The sequence below is a fragment of the Bos taurus genome, chromosome 11 (genome assembly GCF_002263795.3).
Source record: "Bos taurus isolate L1 Dominette 01449 registration number 42190680 breed Hereford chromosome 11, ARS-UCD2.0, whole genome shotgun sequence".
NCBI classification, from domain to species: Eukaryota; Metazoa; Chordata; class Mammalia; order Artiodactyla; family Bovidae; genus Bos; species Bos taurus.
In genome coordinates, this window is record NC_037338.1 from 76632672 (window position 1) to 76651929 (window position 19258).

The following is a 19258-nucleotide window of genomic DNA, read 5'->3' on the forward strand; positions in this document are numbered from 1 at the left end:
CTGCTTTCTCTGTCTCTACCTCATATGTTTCGGTGAAAACTGACTTAACTCTTTAGCTTCCAGCTTTGCTCTTTATTGATACAGAAGCTTCGGCCTCAAGAAACCTGTGAAAGCTTTGATGAGGTTTGAACTATTATTTCACAAGCAATGTGTTGGAAACAAAGATAAACAAAGTCAAGTCTCTTATCTCTGTCATAATGTACTCGCTAGCTAAGATAGCAACAACAGATCTATTGTTTTTGTTCATCCTCTAGGAAGAAAACTCATCTCAGGTGTTGCTAAGACTAGTCAAGCGTCAGAATCACTTAGGGAGCTGTTACGAATGTACATTTGCAGATGCAACTTTAGACCCAAAATCAGAAATCTCTTAGGGTGGGCCCTGGGAACCTATGTTTTTTAAAAAACAGTTTTTTTTAAAAGTAGCTAGTTTACATTAATTGGGCTTCCCTGGTCGCTCAGATGGTAAAGAAACTGCCTACAATATGGGAAACCCAAGTTCAATCCCTGGGTGGGGTAGGATATCAGTCCTGGATAAGGGAATATCTAACCATCTCAATATTCCCGCCTAGAGAATTCGGTGGACAGAGAAGCCTGATGGGCTATAGTCCATGGAGTCACAGAAGAACTGGACATGACTGCGTGGCTAACACCTGCACTTACATTAGCTACTAGATAGAATATAAAAGGCCAGGGACTTCCCTGGTGGTTCAGTGGTTGGGAGTCCGCCTTACAGCACAGGGAGTGCAGGTTCGCTATCTGGTTGGGGCACTAAAGTGTTACATGCCACAGAGCAACTGGGCCCACACTGCAGCTACTGAGCCTCCACCACAACCACAACAGCTAGAGAATCCACATGTGGCAACAAGAGATTCTACATGGCACAATGAAGACCCTGCGTGCCACAACTAAGACCAATACAGCTAAACAAAAAAACAACAAAAAAATTTTTTTAATAGTCCAAAGACAAAGCATTTGTGGGCGGGGCACTGAATTCCATGCAGCAAACTGCTACAGATCCAAAATATAAGGCCACTCTGCCAAATTTCATGAATATGGGCCCCAAAAAAGAGCATAATAACAGAAAGGGCACAACTGCAGACTTCTAACAGCTTAAAGATTTCCTTGAAAAGCATATCTAACAATCTATTGATTAGCATTATGAGATCTAAAGTCAAGGAAGTGGTAAGGAAGAGGTGGGAAATAGGCAATTGGAAAAATTGCTCAATAGCTCTCAGTAGTGGAGGAGGGGAGTTTAAGGAGAACGTATAGCTACCATCTGTTAATGTCTAAATATATATATATACATATATATATATATGTACATATCCTGTTCACTTAGAAGAAAATATAATGAGGAAGTGACTTGAACCTAGAGGTTGTATAAGCCAAAGGGACTTTGATTTGAGTCACACCTAGCTAATGAATATAGTCAACTCGGATAACGTGTGCCCATGAGGCAAACAATAAATTAGATTTGGCCTGAGGATGTTTGAAACAACAAGGTCACATTCAGTTCAGTTCAGTTGCTCAGTCCTGTCCGACTCTTTGTGACCCCATGAATCGCAGCACGCCAGGCCTCCCTGTCCATCATCAACTCCCAGAGTTCACCCAGACTCATGTCCATTGAGTCAGTGATGCCATTTAGCCATCTCATCCTCTGTCGTCCCCTTCTCCTCCTGCCCCCAATCCCTCCCAGCATCAGAGTCTTTCCCAATGAGTCAACTCTTTGCATGAGGTGGCCAAAGTACTGGAGTTTCAGCTTTAGCATCATTCCTTCCAAAGAAATCCCAGGGCTGATCTCCTTCAAAATGGACTGGTTGGATCTCCTTGCAGTCCAAGGGACTCTCAAGTCTTCTCCAACACCACAGTTCAAAAGCATCAATACTTCAGTGCTCAGCCTTCTTCACAGTCCAACTCTCGCATCCATACATGACCACAGGAAAAATCATAGCCTTGACTAGACGGACCTTTGTTGGCAAAGTAATGTCTCTGCTTTTGAATATGCTATCTAGGTTGGTCATAACTTTCCTTCCAAGGAGTAAGCATCTTTTAATTTCATGGCTGCAGTCACCATCTGCAGTGATTTTGGAGCCCCCAAAAATAAAGTCTGACACTGTTTCCCCATCTATTTCCCATGAAGTGATGGGACCAGATGCCATGATCTTCGTTTTCTGAATGTTGGGCTTTAAGCCAACTTTTTCACTCTCCTCTTTCACTTTCATCAAGAGGCTTTTGAGTTCCTCTTCACTTTCTGCCATAAGGGTGGTGTCATCTGCATATCTGAGGTTATTGATATTTTCCAGAAATCTTGATTCCATCTTGTGTTTCTTCCAATCCAGCATTTCTCATGATGTACTCTGCATAGAAGTTAAATAAACAGGGTGACAATATACAGCCTTGACAAACTCCTTTTCCTATTTGGAACCAGTCTGTTGTTCCATGTCCAGTTCTAACTGTTGCTTCCTGACCTGCATACAAATTTCTCAAGAGGCAGGTCAGGTGGTCTGGTACTCCCATCTCTTTCAGAATTTTCCACAGTTTATTGTGATTCACCCAGTCAAATAGATGTTTTTCTGGAACTCTCTTGCTTTTTCCATGATCCAGCGGATGTTGGCAATTTGATCTCTGGTTCCTCTGCCTTTTCTAAAACCAGCTTGAACATCTGGAAGTTCACGGTTCACATATTGCTGAAGCCTGGCTTGGAGAATTTTGAGCATTACTTTACTAGCATGTGAGATTAGTGCAATTGTGCGGTATTTGAGCATTCTTTGGCATTGCCTTTCTTTGGTACTGGAATGAAAACTGACCTTTTCCAGTCCTGTGGCCACTGCTGAGTTTTCCAAATGTGCTGGCATATTGAGTGCAGCACTTTCACAGCATCATCTTTCAGGATTTGAAAGAGCTCAACTGGAATTCCATCACCTCCACTAGCTTTGTTTGTAGGGATGCTTTCTAAGGCCCACTTGACTTCACATTCCAGGATGTCTGGCTCTAGGTCAGTGATCACACCATCGTGACTATCTGGGTTGTGAAGGTCTTTTTTGTACAGTTCTTCTGTGTATTCTTTCCACCTCTTCTTAATATCTTCTGCTTCTGTTAGGTCCATGCCATTTCTGTCCTTTATCGAGCCCATCTTTGCATGAAATGTTCCCTTGGTATCTCTAATTTTCTTGAAGAGATCTCTAGTCTTTCCCATTCTGTTGTTTTCCTCTATTTCTTTACATTGATTGCTGAATAAGGCTTTCTTATCTCTTCTTGCTATTCTTTGGAACTCTGCATTCAGATGCTTATATCTTTCCTTTGCTTCTTTGCTTTTCACTTCTCTTCTTTTCACAGCTATTTGTAAGGCATCCCCAGATAGCCATTTGGCTTTTTTGCATTTCTTTTCCATGGGGATGGTCTTGATCCCTGTCTCCTGTACAATATCACGAACCTCATTCCATAGTTCATCAGGCACTCTTATCTATCAGATCTAGGCCCTTAAATCTATTTCTCACTTCCACTGTATAATCATAAGGGATTTGATTTAGGTCATACCTGTATGGTCTAGTGGTTTTCCCTACTTTCTTGAGTTTAAGTCTGAATTTGGCAATAAGGAGTTCATGATCTGAGCCACAGTCAGCTCCTGGTCTTGTTTTTGCTGACTGTATAGAGCTTCTCCATCTTTGGCTGCAAAGAATATAATCAATCTGATTTCAGTGTTGACCATCTAGTGATGTCCATGTATAGAGTCTTCTCTTGTGTTGTTGGAAGAGGGTGTTTGTTATGATCAGTGCATTTTCTTGGCAAATCTCTATTAGTCTTTCCCCTGCTTCATTCCGTATTCCAAGGCAAAATTTGCCTGTTACTCCAGGTGTTTCTTGACTTCCTACTTTTGCATTCCAGTCCCTTATAATGAAAAGGATATCTTTTTTGGGTGTTAGTTCTAAAAGGTCTTGTAGGTCTTCACAGAACTGTTCAGCTTCAGCTTCTTCAGCATTACTGGTTGGGGCATAGACTTGGATTACTCTGTTATTCAATGGTTTGCCTTGGAAATGAACAGAGATCATTCTGTCGTTTTTGAGATTGCATCCAAGTACTGCGTTTCGGACTCTTTTGTTGACCATGATAGCTACTCCATTTCTTCTGAGTGATTCCTGCCCGCAGTAGTAGATATAATGGTCATCTGAGTGAAATTCACCCATTCCTGTCTATTTTAGTTCGCTGATTCCTAGAATGTCGATATTCACTCTTGCCATCTCTTGTTTGACCACTTCCAATTTGCCTTGATTCATGGACCTGACATTCTAGGTTCCTATGCAATATTGCTCTTTACAGCATCAGACCTTGCTTCTATCACCAGTCACATCCACAAGTGGGTATTGTTTTTGCTTTGGCTCCATCCCTTCATTGTTTCTGGAGTTATTTCTCTACTGATCTCCAGTAGTGTATTGGACACTTACTGACCTGGGGAGTTCCTCTTTCAGTATCCTATCATTTTGCCTTTTCGTACTGTTCATGGGGTTCTCAAGGCAAGAATACTGAAGTGGTTTGCCATTCCCTTCTCCAGTGGGCCACATTCTGTCAGATCCTCCACCATGACCCACCCATCTTGGGTTGCCCCACGGGCATGGCTTAGTTTCATTGAGTTAGACAAGGCTGTGGTCCTAGTGTGATTAGATTGACTAGTTTTCTGTGAGTATGGTTTCAGTGTGTCTGCCCTCTGATGCCCTCTCGCAACACCTACCGTCTTACTTGGGTTTCTCTTACCTTGGGCGTGGGGTATCTCTTCACGGCTGCTCCAGCAAAGCGCAGCCATTGCTCCTTACCTTGGACGAGGGGTATCTCCTCACCGCCTCCCTTCCTGACCTTCAACGTGGGATAGCTCCTCTAAGCCCTCCTGCGCCCGCACAGCCACGGCTCCTTGGACGTGGGGTTCGTCCTCCTGGCCGCCCCTGGCCTCGGGCGTGGGGTTAGTCCTCCCGGCGACCGCCCCTGGCCTCGGGCGTGGGGTTGCTCTTCCAGGCCGCCGCCCCTGACCTTGGACGCAGGGTAACTCCTCTCGTTGCCGCCTTTGATCTCTGACGTTTTTAAAGGGAAAGGTGAGGGGAAGACGGCTGACTCTTCAGATGCTATCTTGTCTCTGTGATCCACATGCAGGAATGCTAAGACAGCTGTTGGGGTAGAGAGTTAGTCATTCTTTAGCTATGTTATTCTTCATGCTTATTTCTTTTAATCTAGGGAAAGAATAAACAGGTTAGTTGAGGCATGATATACAACTCAGGAGAGCAGAAGTCAGGAGTTAGTTTAAGTTGTCCAGTGATTTCATCCCTATAATTGGGTTTTTTCAAGGTTAGAGAAGATCAGAAATGGGCAAACAGGAAAAGGACAAAAGAGCTGCTTTCAACTATTAATTGACTATAGAGTATGCATTAATCCCTGAGGATGTGGGAATACAATGCGTCACAACAGAGACAAGATTCCAACTCTCAAAGAGCCTATATTGTAATGGAGGAAAGAAGCAACACAAAAAATAAATGAACAAGAAAAAAGTGTCCTGGAGTCGGAATAACCTGGTTTCAAATGTCAGCTGTGCCATTTACCATCTGTATTGTATTAACCTTGTTGTGACTGTTTCTTTCTCTGCAAAATTCAGATAGAAATGCCAACCTTGAGAGGTTGTGATGAGAATAAGAGGAAATCTGTGCTGCTGAATAGTATCTGGAATATAATAAGCATTTTGTAATATTCTGTGAATGAAATATTGGCAACAGGACAGAGTCAGTTAAAAGGGAGGGGATGGAATTCAAAGCACATTGGAAGAATGTACTCTTAAGGCAGAAAAATATGTGTATGTTTAAATATGTGTGTATACACACACACTCATGCATGCACATACAGCTGACCCTAGAACAACATGACTTTGGACTGCAGGGGTTCGCTTATACATGAATGTTTTTAATAGTAAATTAACTACAGTATTGGATGGTCCATGTTTGGTTGAATAAGCAGATGCAGAACTGCAGACAAGAGGATGTGGATAGGAAGGCTGATTATAGGCATAGGCAGATTTTCGACTCTCTGGAGGGTCTGCAGCCCTTAATCTCTCTGTGTTGTTTAAGGGTCACTTCTCTATCTCTATCTCATCTCTATCTATCTATCTATCTATCTATAATCTGCATATCTATATCTAATCTGTATATATAGTCAGAAAGATAGAGTTGCAGAGAGAAGCAGGAGCAGAAAATAACATGGTTAAAGATGTAGGTGAGTTGGATTAATGGATTTGGAATAGAGAATATAGAAGATAAGGGAGCCTTATCTTGTGGTTTCTATTTTGTCTATAACAGAAAGTAAGGAAGAGTTTCAGTGTTTGAGAATGAGAGTCATCATGTTGAAGAGGATGGTGGTATATAAAATAATTCAAGTTAGCATGGTAGAGTGCATTGAAGAAGAGAGGTTCTCACTTCTGAAGGCTCAGAACTTTAATCTCCTCATTATATGGGAACAGTTCTATCTTTCAGAGATGTCACTATAACAAGTTGTTGAAGTCTTACATCTAAACAGGGGCCTATTAATATGTATTAAGAAATAAGATGGTCACAGAGCGGAGAAGTTAGAACTCACGTGGGCATGACAAACTTCTTGTGGTAGCAAGGCCTACATAGGAAACAGTCATGGGACCATGATAGGATGTTATAGAATCTCAGAACATAGTCTTTGGCTAAGGTAGGTTGAAGAACATTCTTTGCACTTCCAGGAAAGGTGGTACCACTGGGATTTGAATATTCTCCCCCAGATCCTGCCCAGAGGGACATGAACAGCATTATCCCTTTCCAACTACCTTTGTACTACGCTTTCATGGGATCAATACTACTTCTGGTCAACATAGGCTTTCCTGCTGCTGCTGCTAAGTCGCTTCAGTCGTGTCCGACTCTGTGCGACCCCATAGACAGAAGCCCACCAGGCTCCCCTGTCCCTGGGATTCTCCAGGAAAGAAGACTGGAGTGGGTTGCCATTTCCTTCTCCAATGCATGAAAGTGGAAAGTGAAAGTGAAGTTGCTCAGTCGTGTCTGACCCCTAGTGACTCCATGGACTTCAGCCTACCAGGCTCCTCTGTCCATGGGATTCTCCAGGCAAGAGTACTGGAGTGGGTTGCCATTGCCTTCTCCAATAGGGTTTCCTAGATATGCTAATATATTCAGTTACTATTTTAATAGAGTTTAACTGACCTGGAAAGCTTCCTTTTTCTTTTCAGTAGATTTGCACATCTCAAGTTTATTAATCATCTACTGATTTATTATTTAACTTACGAACAAGTACTAGAAGAAAAGTTTTACCATTTTTCCAAATTATTGGGATAACATACTCCTGCTATTCTTGAGCTCTTGGAAGAAGACAGATTTTAAGAAACCCCTCCAGGAAGATTTTCAAGGATGTATGATTAGTAATTTAAAGAAAGAAAAATATGAGTATAGTATCTTCCACAAATTTTGTCATGTTCTTCTATGTTTGTAAATCCTACAGTTTTGAAGTAAGCAAGGGTAAGAGAATACTGGGCTTCCCTGGTGGCTCAAATGGTAAATTAAAGAATGTGCCTGCAATACAGGAGGCAGTTTCCACCCCTAGATTGGGAAGATACCCTGGAGGAGGGAATGACAATCCATTCCAGCATTCTTGCCTGATAAATCCCATGGACAGAGGTGACTGGTAGGCTACAGTCCATGGGGTCACAAAAGAGTCAGACACAACTGAGCAACTCACACTTTCTCAAGAGAAGACTATTCATTCAGAAAGACTGTCACTCTTCTCTTTACTGCTTTTGTGATGAGGATTTAACCTACTGCTTAAAAAACTCCTTCCTTCAAATACTGTAATGTGGTATCCTTTATAATTTGCTCTCTAGTAATAGCTCTAATAGGCACCCACTCCAGTACTCTCACCTGGAAAATCCCATGGACGGAGGAGCCTGGAAGGTGCAGTCCATGGTGTTGCTGAGTCAGACACGACTGAGCGACTTCACTTTCACTTTTCACTTTCATGCATTGGAGAAGGAAATGGCACCCCACTCCAGTGTTCTTGCCTGGAGAATCCCAGGGACGGCGGAGCCTGGTGGGCTGCCGTCTATGGGGTCCCAAAGAGTTGGACACGACTGAGCGACTTCACTTTCACTTTTCACTTTCATGCATTGGAGAAGGAAATGACAACCCACTCCAGTGTTCTTGCCTGGAGAATCCCAAGGGATGGGGGAGCCTGATGGGCTGCCGTCTATGGGGTCGGACACGACTGAAGCGACTTAGCAGCAGCAGCAGCAGCAATAGCTCTAAGGTTTTCCTAATAGCGTGATTAAACTTTCTTTCCATCCAGGGTTTGGGTGTAGGATCATTGCTTCCTTAGATGCATCTGGTTCTGAGTCAGTATTATTTCTCTTATTTATAAACCTTCATTCATCCTTTAATTTACAGAGCCTAATGTAATAAATAATCCATGTGGTTATCACCAGTGATATACAGGAATGCAATTGGGAATAATCAGTGCTAAACATGTTAATGGAGAGATGAACTCACTCTACTAATTCTAGGTATCAGTAATTATTCAATCAGTTCAACCATCACAGGTACACCCACAAGAGAGATTCCAGAGGCATCGCTCCACTGCAACTTCAGGAAGTCTTTGATGGATCCTATGGCTTTCTTAGAGAGCTGTGCTACAATTTAAGACAGAATTACCTGAAAATTATGGGGAGATAGGTTTCTATTTGAGAACATATGTCCCAGGGGTGACTAATAACTGGGTGTCTAATTAAAAGAGAAGCTCTCACATACAACTAGATTCTTCCCAGATCTTAGCTCTTAATAACATATGCTCTCTGGATAATAATGGCTCACATTATGGGATTGCTCTATGAAATGGCACTCAGAAATCATCCTTCCTTCATTCCTTACTCTGTCTCCTCTTCCTTCTTAACACGCAAGCCCTTCCTTCTTACTCTTCTTCATCTATGAACTACATCCCTCTGTAGCCATGAGGGTTCAATGGAAAAAGTGAGTATGAGTGTAAGGAAGTCCTGTTCATACTTTAGGATATTAACCCCCCCGCAATTATCACTAGAAAGCTGCTAGTCAAGCAAAACTAGACGTTTTAGGGTTAGTTGTATTAAGGAAAACACCATGCTGATGTAATCTCAGCAATACCTAAAGTGGGGAAACAAGAATTTAAACATTTATAGGGCTTTGGGGTCTGAATTCAAGTGAATTCAAGTGGTTTAAGGAAGATCATTAAAGATTAACTGGGATTGGGTACAATTTGTAATATAATTGTGATATATTATAATTTGTGTGTATATAAATATATATACACACAAATATGTATATATCATTGTGATATATATAATTTGGGTACAATTGGGTACAATTATATATAAATTGGGTACAATTTGTAATATAATTGTGATATATTATAATTATATATATATATATATAATTGTGATATATATGTATATAATTTATAATATATTATAAATATATTTTGTAATATAATTGTGAGAATGGCAATACAGCAGAGTGAATATCTTGATAAGTAATCTGTGGTTAATAAGTAAGCTGATTCCTAGGTGTCACTTACAAATTGATCGGTGAGAAGTTCCTGAAGCAAGCTGTGAAATTATTTTATTAGGTTACAGGTTCTTTCTGGGCAAATCTTTCTTGGGAAAACCAAGTCAGTTATTTTGGGATCAGTGGCCTATAGTCTTAGCTAAGTCATATTAACACAGATGGTCTCAAATTTCAGTTCTCATGAACTAGTTGAGAAGAAAAGTTTCCACAGGCAGCCCTTTAAGGACTTGAGTGTTGGACATACCCCATCAGTTCAGAAGGAAACAAGATCTTTCAGAAAAGGGCGGTGATAAATGCTGATGCGATTTTAGCTACACCTTAGAGAATGGATAGGCTGCACCTAGTGGAGAGGGTGAATATTTCAGCTGGGGTTAATAACATCAGGAAAAGTATGGATGTGAAAGTCATGCTCATGCATTCATAGGATTCTGAAGTAATTTATTTATTGGAGCAGAGGTTTGATTTGGGAAGCTATGTTAAATAAGATCAAGTCATAATAAATCTCATTATAAAGGACCAGAATTCCAGATAGGTTGATTAGAAATGGTAACATTAAAAGGAAGCAATTGGAAATCTGTGTGACGTTTTGGCCATCTGAGGGCCTGGTGGTAACTTTAAAGAGAAGAAGCCTGATGTGCTGACAGTTATGCAAGATCTCTGTATCCTCATGAGACTAATAAAATGAGTGAGACATAGACAATATAAAACCCCAACCTTCTCTCTACCATATACACATTTTAGAATTTAGGTAAAATTCACATACTATCAATACAAAAATATTTTAACCATTTTAAGAGGTAGAATTCAGTAATTCAGTGGCATCTATTTCATCTATGGTGTTTTAAACCACCTACAGTATCTAGTTCCAAAATATTTCATTACCTCCAAAGGAAACTCCACTCCCCAATCTCTTCTCCCTTCAGCTCCTGGCAACCTTACTGCTTTCTGTCTTGGTGAATTTGCCTATTCTGAATATGCTATATAAATAGTGTCGTACACTATCTGGCCTTTTGTATTTGACCCTTTTCACTTAGCGTGATGTTTTCAAGTTTCATCCATGTTGTTGTGTATATCAGTACTGCATTCTCTTCTAGCTGACTAATCCTTTGTGTGGATATATGATTTTTTTTATCTGTTATTCATAGGATGGCCCTCTGAATTGTTTCCACCTTTTGCTGTCATGAGTCGTGCTGACATGAATATTTGTGAATATTCCCAAGAATTCCATAGTTCATGAAAACTATACCCGCTTATAAAACTATCCCTTACGATATTCTTAACCTGACATCGTAGCTATCTATATCAATTTGCAAAGACACAGGATGGATGAACTTATTATCTAAGTATACAAGAAAAATTAGGATGTACCTGCCAGCTTATCCTAGATCCCCTCCTGTTCTCCCCCTGAGAGTTCTTAGACTCTTTTATTATTCACAACAATGTTTTGTTAGTTTCAGGTATACAACAAAATGATTCAATTACACATATATTTATTCTTTTTCAGATTCTTTTCTTTTATAGAATATTGAATAAAGTTCCCTTTGCTATATAGTATGTACTTGTTAGTTATCTATCTTATATGTAGAGTGTGTGTAACTTAATCCCAAGCTCCTGATTTATCCTTTCCCTCCTATGTTTCCTCTTTGGAAACTGTAAGTTTGTTTTTGGTATCTGTAGGTCTGTTTCTGTCTTGTAAAGTTCATTTGTATAATTGGAATTTAGAAAGATGCTAACAATAACCCTGTGTACGAGACAGCAAAAGTGATGCTGATGTATGGAACAGTCTTATGGAATCTGTGGGAGAGGGAGAGGGTGGGAAGATTTGGGAGAATGGCATTGAAACATGTAAAATATCATGTATGAAACGAGATGCCAGTCCAGGTTCAATGCACGATACTGGATGCTTGGGGCTAGTGCACTGGGACGACCCAGAGGGATGGTATGGGGAGGGAGGAGGGTTCAGGATGGGGAGCACATGTATACCTGTGATGGATTCATTTTGATATTTGGCAAAACTAATACAATTATGTAAAGTTTAAAAATAAAATAAAATTTAACAAAAATTAGATTCCACATATGAGTGATATCATATGGTATTTATCATTCTCTGTATGACATATTGCACTATGATAATCTCTAGGTTCATCCATTTGCTGCAAATGGCATTATGTTTTTCTTTTTAAGGCTGAGTAATATTCCATTGGTGTCTCAGATGTTAATGGTAGAATTTGGGGCAATTTAGGCTTCCCTGGTGGTTCAGACGTTACAGAATCTGCCTGTAATGCAGGAGACCTGGGTTCGATCCCTGGGTTGGAAAGATCCCCTGGAGGAGGGCATGGCAACCCACTCCAGGATTGTTGCCTGGAGAATCCCCATGGAAAGAGGAGTCTGGTAGGCTATAGTCTATGGGGTCTCAAAGAGTCAGACACAACTGAGTGACTAAGCACAGCACAGAATATTCCATTGTACCACATCTTCTTTATCCATTCCTCTGACAATGGATGTTTAGGTTGTTTCCATGAATTGGCTATTGCCACAATGAACATTGGGGAGCATGTATCTTTTCAAATTATGGCTTTCTCTGGATATATGGTCAGGAGTGGGATTACTGGATCATATGGTAGTTCTTTTCTTCTTGTAACATTAAATCATCTAGACACATTAATGATTTGTACTCTCTTTCATGCATAGAGAATAATCAAAATTATAAGGGCCTTGCTTATCAACTAGACAAAAGAGGAAGATATAGTCTAGACTATAGATGATCAAAGGTGGCTCTGTTTACTAGTTAATTTATGATAGATTCGAGTTTACATTTAATGCGTAAGGCACAAAGTTGAGATATGCCTTATCTGGAAAGTTCTGACTCTGGAACAATGATGGGAGAGCTCATAAGAAAAAAAAAAAAAAAAGAAAGAGTTCTAAGAGAACTATTGGAGCTGCTAAAATGTTTGGAGTATGAAAACGAGATAATAAAAGTAATATCTTATAAGGTGACTAGTGTGGTAATAAGATGAATTAATGAGCCAACATTTAGGAAGAGTTTAAAAGAGTATATGACAGATAGCATGAATGATAGTAATAATAAAAACAATAATAATGATATTAATAATTTTGGAGAGGAGGGCAGATAGGAAGTAGGGAGAACAGTTAGTATATGCAATAGTATAATAATAATGCATGACAATAATGCAGATATAAGTCACTGATGCTTACCTTGGGGTATAGGTAACAAGTCAACCAAGTGCCAAAGCAAGATAAATTAGTAAGTCAGATAAAATGCATGCACTCTTTACTTTGCTCACCACAACATTTATTTGTTAGCCTAAAGCCTGGTTATTCAGTGTGTGATGGAGCAACAGCAAGTGGTTTCATCTGGGAGTCATTAGAAATGCAGACTCTCAGGCTCTACCCCAGATGTACCAAATCTGAATCTGCATTTTAATAATTTCTCTAGGTGATCTTCTGTCTCTGATTAATGAAGTACCTACTTTCAAAATTAATGTATCCTGGCAGGGGGCTAAAGGGTAGGTATTTTATCTTATAGAAAAATTCACTGGCTTCATTTATGTGAGATATTAGATGCGTATGGCCACAACCCTTGACATTTCCTAAGCAACTTCAGAAAAGATAACATTTTCACACCTTCTGTTAATAATAGCATCTAAGGCTAATTACAACTCTCCTTAATATCATTCAAAATATAAACTTCTTGTGCTTATTTACTGATTGGTTCTATTAATTTTACATTCAGAAGAGTTTCCCTACAGACCAGTTGTTCAGGAACATCTTCCACTCTCCAGACTTTTTGAGAATTTGATGAAATCTATGAAATTCCTTCACACAAAAATCCACATAAACACATGCAGGCATTTTTTTTTTCCCACAAAACTTATTTCTGCATTGGAAATGTATTTCCTTTACATATATTGACTATACAAATCTTCACAAATATTATGCCTATTATTTTTCATGCAAAAATAAATGCTTCTTCCTGGAAAAGGCTGAATAAGTCAAAACTGTATAAAATAAACAGAATATCAACCATTTTATTGCTAAGAAGTAAATTTCAATGAGATACCAACTTTGACATCCAACTGATTCTGATTTTTTGTTTTGATTTCTACTGATTTATACAAAGGTAAAGATGAGTAAAGAGTATCAGAGTTCCCAGGGCTCACATGACAGATAAAACTAGGCTTTCTTCAAGGAATAAGATAATTCTGTAAAACCCTTCCTTGAACTCATGTCTCCCCATTTTATTTCTTTGTCCTCAAGTCAATTAGGCAATCTCTGGCAAAGTGTGTATCATTGATGTTACCTACACCAGCATGAGAAAGTTGATGAATTTATTACCACTATGAATCTAACTATATTTTAAATTATTGAACAAACTAACCTCCAAAAGAAATTCTGTGGGATTTTTGAGGTGGTGGTGGTGGTGGTTGCTCTTGAATGTTTGTTTTCAAGGTATAACTGACTTCTGATTGCTGAAAAGGAAAAAAAAAATTTAAATTCTCTGTTCTTAGCTAGCTAACAGAAGCACTTCTTTAAATATTTTATATCTTAAGGCACAATGTTTCCTCCTAGAGTGATAACTTAACTTATCCAAGAAAATTCATAGTTTTGTTTTCTAATTTGCTTCCTGCCTCTCTTTACCAGTTGTGATCATAATAATGATTCTAGCTATATATTGAATACTTTGCTTTATCAATAAGATTAAATACAGGCAGCAAGTGAGCTAACAAATGAAGACAATCATCCTAGTCAAATCGCCTTAGATGGATTTTTTACCGTCTCTCTCTCAAAAGCAAAGGGAAAAAAAAAGTATTTGAATTTCATTCAAGTGTTTTAGAATTCCCTGGATAAGCCAAATAATTTTTATACAGTAGTGATAGCTGCTTTCTATTGTAATTTCTTGAAAATTGTCTTAAATGGTGATGATTCAAGGTCTGGGGCTGGTAAAGATAATAGTTTGTTTCAAAATATGTTTCAAAATAAGACAAGATTTCTTTAAATCAAACTATAAATTGTCATATATTCATGGCTCTTGAAAACAATGAATAACAGAAACTTGCTTCATCGAAATACCCAATCATATATTTTCTACACATAGTGTTGCTTTTCCTGAAAATATGTGGCTATCTGGGGTATCTTGGTCTACTTTAGAAGAACTCAGTTGGGAGAAATATAATGTCACACAGTATACAACAGGCTGCAAGAGGAAGTTAGGAAATGCCCCTTCATGCTTGACTCAGAGATGAAGACCTCCTTAAGTATTTCTGAGCTCCCAAACCCAGTTATACCCTCTGTCTCCTCTCAGTTCACTCAATTTTGAATACAGCCCTCACCACATAGGAAAACATTATTTTGTGTGGTTTCTCTATCTCTTACTTTAGTAATTCAAAAACATCATTGAAATTTAAAGAAATAAACTACCTAATGTTTATATATAGGTGAGGCTTATCAAGTTCGTGTAAGAGGCACACTAAAGCAAGCTGGTAAAATCACAGGAAAAAAGGGAGGTCACATGGAACCATCTGTCATTTATCACCTTGAGAAATCCAGGGAGAAAAAGTGGAAGATATAAGAATTCTCCTCTGTTGAGTTTCTGGGAATCCTTATAATAAGAGCAGCTGCTGCAACTATCCCTCATGGAGTAATACAACTTTATATTCACCAAGTTTTCCTTGTCAAAGAAACCTTTGACTTGATGCCAGTCAATGTGAATCTCCAAATAGAAAGTCATTCATGACTTATTGAGTCTCTTTAATTAATTTTATTTTACTGTGTGATTGTGGAATTATTATCCTATGCTGTGCTAAGCATGGAACAAACATCTTCTCATTTAATATTTATAACAATTCTCAACATAGGTTCTCTTATCTCCATTTCATAGATGAAGGAAACAGAGTTCAGGAAAATGAAGGAATGTACAGGTCGAACTGGGATTGTATTCTAGCTGTAATTTTTTCACAGTCACCACTCCTAACTGCTTCATTTCACTGCCTCCTTGAAAATTTCTGTATTCACCTATAAGACAGAAATTAGGAGCTACCACATTTCACCAGAGAAACCTCTAGTTCCAGTCAATATAATTTTGAAAAAAAAATTCTATAGTTGCTCTAAAATATATGCTCTTCCTAAGATATATCTGGACTATTTTCATATTGTTTAGAACTCAAAGAAACTTGCAGACATTGATGCTAGAGCTGCTGATAGGAAAACAAGCTAAGTCACACCTCACTTGCCTGCAATTTGAAATGTCTGTGCTTGTGACTTTATGTTTAGGGTTTACACTGTTTTTCTCCTACCTCGTATTTTATTAAGGAAGATTCTTCCCTCTTAGTTGACAGGTACAGAAGCCTCTCACTGAATCTCACTTTTAGTTGCTCTGGAGGTAAGGGATATTTCTATGATCCTCCAGAGCACTTGTCCCTAAAGTGAATGTCAGGAATGCTACACAGTCTGTATTTTAAACCAGACGACACTGAACACATGTTCCATTTATCCAGCCTTTTGGATTGAAACTGTATGAGACCAAAAATAATAATTTCATGTACATCGTTACTAAGCATTCTCTATTTAAAGGCAGCAGTTGTTAAGAAAAAAAAAAAAAATGTTATCCTGCACTCTTCTCAACACAGTCCAGGCTCTATGTGGGTTTCTGCTCTGTAAGACTGGTTATCCCAATAATGCCCTCTTACTGTTCAACAAGCAGAAATCAGATAATCTGAAAGTAATTTTGGAGAATAAATTCTGCTTATACAGATGGAAATTTACCTCCCCTCTGATCATATAAATATTTCATTAAGGATCATGTTTTCCACCAAATTGAGATAATCCAGAAAAAAGATGTGTCAACTAGAAGAGGCTGCCTTTTGTATTTAGTTATAAACCTTCCCAGTGAAGAGACGGGGCTCCCTGGGTAGCTCAAACGGTAAAGAATCTGCCTGCAGTGAGGGAGACCTGGGTTCCATCCCTGGGTTGGAAAGATCCCCTGGAAAAGGGCATGGCAACTTACTCCGTATTCTTGCCTGGAGAATTCCATGGACAGAGGAGCCTGGTGAGCTCCAGTCCATGGGGTCGCAGAGTCAGACATGACTGAGCAATTAACACAATGACAAAATGAAGAGACTCAGGTAGCTGCAGTTTTCTTGGAATATACATTTGACGTGTTTCTTTTCTAACCTAAATCACAGAAAATTTGCTTTGGTGAAGGAAGCATTTCCTGTTTCCTGTCAAAACTGTTTGACCACTTTGTAATTTTTCGTTGCCTCCATAAGTTCTCATAGCCCCTAGGGAATTCCAGCCAAGCGTGTTTACTGATGTCACTGACTTTCATACAAATATTCCTTTGTGTCCACAAGAGAAATAATGAATGTGGGGGCACCAGAGCTAATTCCAGGCGTGAAGTCTGTTTACCAAAGACGATCATTATTCTGTAACTCTCTCAGCTAATTTTGTGTGGGAACAAAGCCTTTGGCTCCCTGATGCTAATGAGCTTAGGGCATTTCTCTTGATTTAGGTCCAAAGCAGGGATTTTTCTTCTTTTCCCTTCTCATCACCTTCAGGTGAGCTAATCAGCTCTGAGCAGCCATTGCTTTTGGAGCTCAAGAGTTTCCAGCCTCTCCCCTATTCCTTCCATCTTTAGCCAGGTCCCTTTTCTTCCCATGTCATTTTTGGCTCATACATCCTTTGTATTTGGCCTCCTGTGTGGCTGCCTGATAGCTTCCTCCTGGAAACCACTCTATGGGGATTTCTTTTTTGTTTTCTGAACATGACTTTTAATTACACTTGGATTATTTGGTCATCAGCTGCTATGTAAAGCCTGAGTTGCTGCCATCTAACTGCATTAGAGTAGAGAGTGGCTTCTGGCCAGAAAGGTGGCTTTTGCTCCCCACTTTGCAATGGGCCATCTGTAGAAAAACAGGGGCTGTGGAGACCATCCCTTACAAACCCAGTCCAAGTTCTGCACACAGCATATGATTCCCACCTGCTGGGCTTGGCAAGGGAAGGCTTTACAGTATTAAAATTATTTTATTATGGTTCCACCTTTTTCTGTACCATCTCCAAATTCTAAACATGTCAATGGGAAATATGGATATGTGATAATAAGTGGCATCATCTATTCTGAAGACATCTTTGATTGATGGAGGAATTTGTACTTTACTCTTTGATTGCCCTTTATTATTTTTTTGAAAAGCATATAAGCATAATTTATTATTCTTCCTACTTAATTTATATTTTATTATTATTTTAATAACAGGAAATGCTCTTTTTTAGTGTACAGTTCTAGGAATTTTAACACATGCATAGATTTATGTAACCGATCCCATCATCAGGGGTTCTATCAGCCCCCTAAAACTCCCTCATAGTCCCATCTTCCCTGCATCTTCCATCCCTGGCAATAACTGGTCTGTTCTCTATGACTGTAGCTTTCTGTCTTTTGTTATTATACTGACATTTGGATATGGTGTGACCTTAACATGGGTGTCCCAAACTGACTTTGTGATTTTCATGAATACATACACTGAAATCTTGTCTTAGTCATCTTAGAAGATCCTTTGAATTGTTGTGTGGTCTTGGAGTTACATTCTAGCACACAATAGGTATTTAGAATGTATTTATTAGCTAATCAATGATAACACTCATTGAGAACAACACAGGATTAAGAATAGCTGTTGGAATCACACTTTTGAAGTATAAGGTCACAGTCTTCAGATGTCTTCTGAACAAAAAATCTTTTAAAAAAATGAATGTTATAGTCTAGCAACATTTTAAATAATTTTTTCACTTCCTTATTTGTAAAACTCAAGAGTGGTCTTAATTCTTTAGTAGAGAATTACAAAGGAAATTATCAAACTATCAAAACCTGCCATTTCTTGCAGCTTTTGAAATTATAGTCTAAACATTTTTTATTTGACAAGGTATATTTTATTTTCTTTTGAAATACCTTCCCATAACTTAGAACTAATTCTTACTGCAGTACTTACTTGTTTTACAGAAACATTTATTTCTAGTTTCCATTATGATAAATTGTACAAGAGGAAGAATATCTAAAAATGTACCAGATTTTTAAAATTCCTTGGCATGTGTTTTGTAAATTTAACATAAATTCTTATCCAATTAGTTGTATAAAATGAAAATTTATTTCTTTGGTATTTCCAAAGATACTTCAGGGTCCCTGAGGGGATCCATACCCACCAAACGAAGGAAGTACAGTGTCACAATCCTGGAATAGACAGCACATATAGCAAGGAGAAGTAAAAGCAAACATGCTTCTTTGATTTCCCCATGGACACTGCTGGTCATGGTATTTAAAAGAAGCAACCCAATGGAAAATGTTTTTCTTGCAAAACTCAAATATCTCATACTAACATTTACCTGGACCTGAATTCACCTTTGCAAGCTGTAGCTGACTGATCTTATAAACTTGAAACATACCGGCAAGCTCAAGGTGACGTCTACTGCACATTCCTTTCCTTTCTGTCTCTCTAGGTAGTCTGTGTCAAGATCTTTTGTTCCATGCAAACTAACACCAGAGAAACCCAGAGGGTTGTTCACCTTAGCACTAATATTTTGGCTATGACAAAAAAGAGAGAGCCCTTAGATTAAGTAAATATTTGATTGATCACTGGCAGTATTACAGTTAAAACTGGATT